The sequence below is a fragment of the Adiantum capillus-veneris genome, chromosome 17, assembly GCF_014529385.1.
Source record: "Adiantum capillus-veneris isolate H3 chromosome 17, ASM1452938v2, whole genome shotgun sequence".
Classification (NCBI taxonomy): Eukaryota; Viridiplantae; Streptophyta; class Polypodiopsida; order Polypodiales; family Pteridaceae; genus Adiantum; species Adiantum capillus-veneris.
In genome coordinates this window covers 135,070,952-135,073,451 of record NC_140947.1, presented here as the reverse complement: position 1 = coordinate 135,073,451, position 2,500 = coordinate 135,070,952, and the positions used below count along the sequence as shown (strand labels likewise).

Below are 2,500 nucleotides of genomic sequence, written 5' to 3'. Positions count from 1 at the left end.
GTGAGAGTGAGATCGAGAGAGAAAGAATGAGAGATAGGGTGCGTAGACACACACACACACACACACACACACACACACACACACACACACACACACACACACACACACACACACACACACACACACACACACACACAGAGAGAGAGAGAGAGAGAGAAATAAAGAGATAGAGAGTGATATATATATATATATATATATAGAGAGAGAGAGAGAGAGAGAGAGAGAGAATTAACTAGAGATGGCTACAGAGATAGAGAGAGAGAGAGAGATAGATAGTAGATAGAGAAGAGAGAGAGAGAGAGAGAGAGAGAGAGAGAGAGAGAGAAAGAGTTAGGTTGGCTGACCAATTGCATGTGTGAAAAGGAAAGAAACTCTCTCTATCTCTCTCCCTCTAGAAGAAACTATGGAACTAAAAGAGGCAAAGGGGTTTTGCCCGCTATATGCATTGCCATGTACACGTGGGAGTGCACGTATGTGTCTACCCATATAGGATTTGACCAATAAAGATGAGATTTTGACACGGTGGTCCTGATCTCCGTACACCTCTGGACGGAGGTGTACAGAGATTGGGCAAGACTAGAGAATGCAAGGTAGTTTACATTGTGAGGAGTATATATATTAAAACAACATTCATAATCATTGTAGATGGAAACGTCATCAACTAACATGGAGGAAAAGATTACATGCTCGTGCATACTCTGCAAGTATCAAATCCTACGCAAGCGTAGGATATGTAATGAGTATGTGCACAATTATAGAGAGTTTGCTAAAGAAACTGTACAGAATCTATGATATGACTCCTACGGAACGGGCATTGATTTTTGCGACATAGCACCTACATCTGAGAGAGAGAGAGAAAAAGAATTATGCGTGAAGGTCCGACCAATATAGAGTCAAGGATGGAAGCAGAAAAGGACTTACAGACAGAAGATGATGGCATGGAGGAGATGCTAGATGCATTCTTCTAGACAAGCGAGGAGAACGCTAACGAAGCAGCACCAGAAGCCGTGCGCCTATCTCCTGAAGACATGTTGAGGAATTTGGCCCGTCCACCAATTTATGAAGGTGCCAAAGTATCGACGCTTTGTACTTGTCTGGCATTTTTGAATCTTCAATCAGTGTACGGGTGGTCAGATGCAAGCGTCACTGCTTTGTTTAGGTACGTAATTTACAAAAGAGATTTTTCGATTGCAACGGTGATGTGCTTGGAGAGCTTTTTAATTTAATGTGGCTTAAATAGGTTGTTGCAGGAGTAGCTTCTCCCGGCTGGCAATGAAATGCCCCCCTCCAGGCTAGACGCAAAGCAACTATTGACCTCAGTTGGCTTGGACTACAACAAGATTCATGCATGTCCAAATGATTGCATTATTTTTTGCAATGAATTCGCAGATTGTCTGTCGTGTCCTAAGTGTGGAGAAATGCACTACAAACAAGATGCAGTTGGCGAGACAGTGCCAGCTAAACTGTTGCGGCATTTCCCTATTATTCCTAGGATAAAAAGCATGTTTTGTTGTGGTTCTATTGCAAAGTTGATGCGGTGTCATTCTACGAATTGATCCACTGACGCAACATTTAGGGTGCATGCTGATTCAAAGGCTTGGAGGCACATTGAAGATATCTGGCCACATTTTAAGAGTGAACCACGCAATTTGCGTTTGGGCATGGCAATGGATGGAGTCAATCCATTTGGCTTGAGAAGCTCGTCATGGAGCACTTGCCCTGTGTGCCTTATCAATTACAACCTCCGGTCGTGGCTTGCCATCAAGAAGGGTCATTTGATATTAAACTTGATTGTACCTGGTAAGTTCAAGGCAAAAAACATGGATGTTTATCTAGCTCCACTAGTTGACGAGCTCCAGGAGTTATGGCATGGGATCGACATAGCAGATGCGGTTGAACCAGTAGGACAACAATATGCAAGGATCCATGGACTTCTTATGTGGACTATGCTGGATTGGCCAGGATACGGAGAAGCTTCTGGTAATGGTTCTTGATACCCATATCTCTAGAAGAGGAAGAGATGGGTATTGGATGTGACTAGAAGTGTCATACATACATGGCACTATGGTCACATGGAAAGCATTTCAGAACACAACAAATTGACAACAGAAGAAACACATTTGATAGTGGGGTAATGGTTAGTCTCATGCAAAAGAGCAGGGCCGGTGCTAGAGACACGAATGAGAGCACTAGCAACCTGGATTACTGTGGTTTGGTGTCAAATATCTTGAATGGAAGCTTCATGCGGTTTGAGATGTTTTTGTTGGATGTGAAATGGTTCAAGGTGATTACTTCTGGTCGCAATGCAACGGTATGCAAAGATGGAAACAAACTTGTGCAAATAGATTCTACAAAGGTTTGGACAGATGCGAGCGACACATTTGCTCTCCCCAAACATTGGGAGCAAGTGGTCTCTGTACCGGACCCTCGAGAGAGACAATGGTGGTTGCTCCAAGAAATAAACAAGTATTTGAAGGGCAAGATCTCCTGGAGGAAAGTC

The 2,500-nt window shown here is 43.3% G+C and overlaps 1 pseudogene; it reads left to right on the top strand.

Moving 5' to 3' along the window:
• Window positions 1-899: 899 nt before the first annotated feature.
• Window positions 900-1,994, top strand: LOC147438134 (uncharacterized; annotated as a pseudogene).
• Window positions 1,995-2,500: the final 506 nt, after the last annotated feature.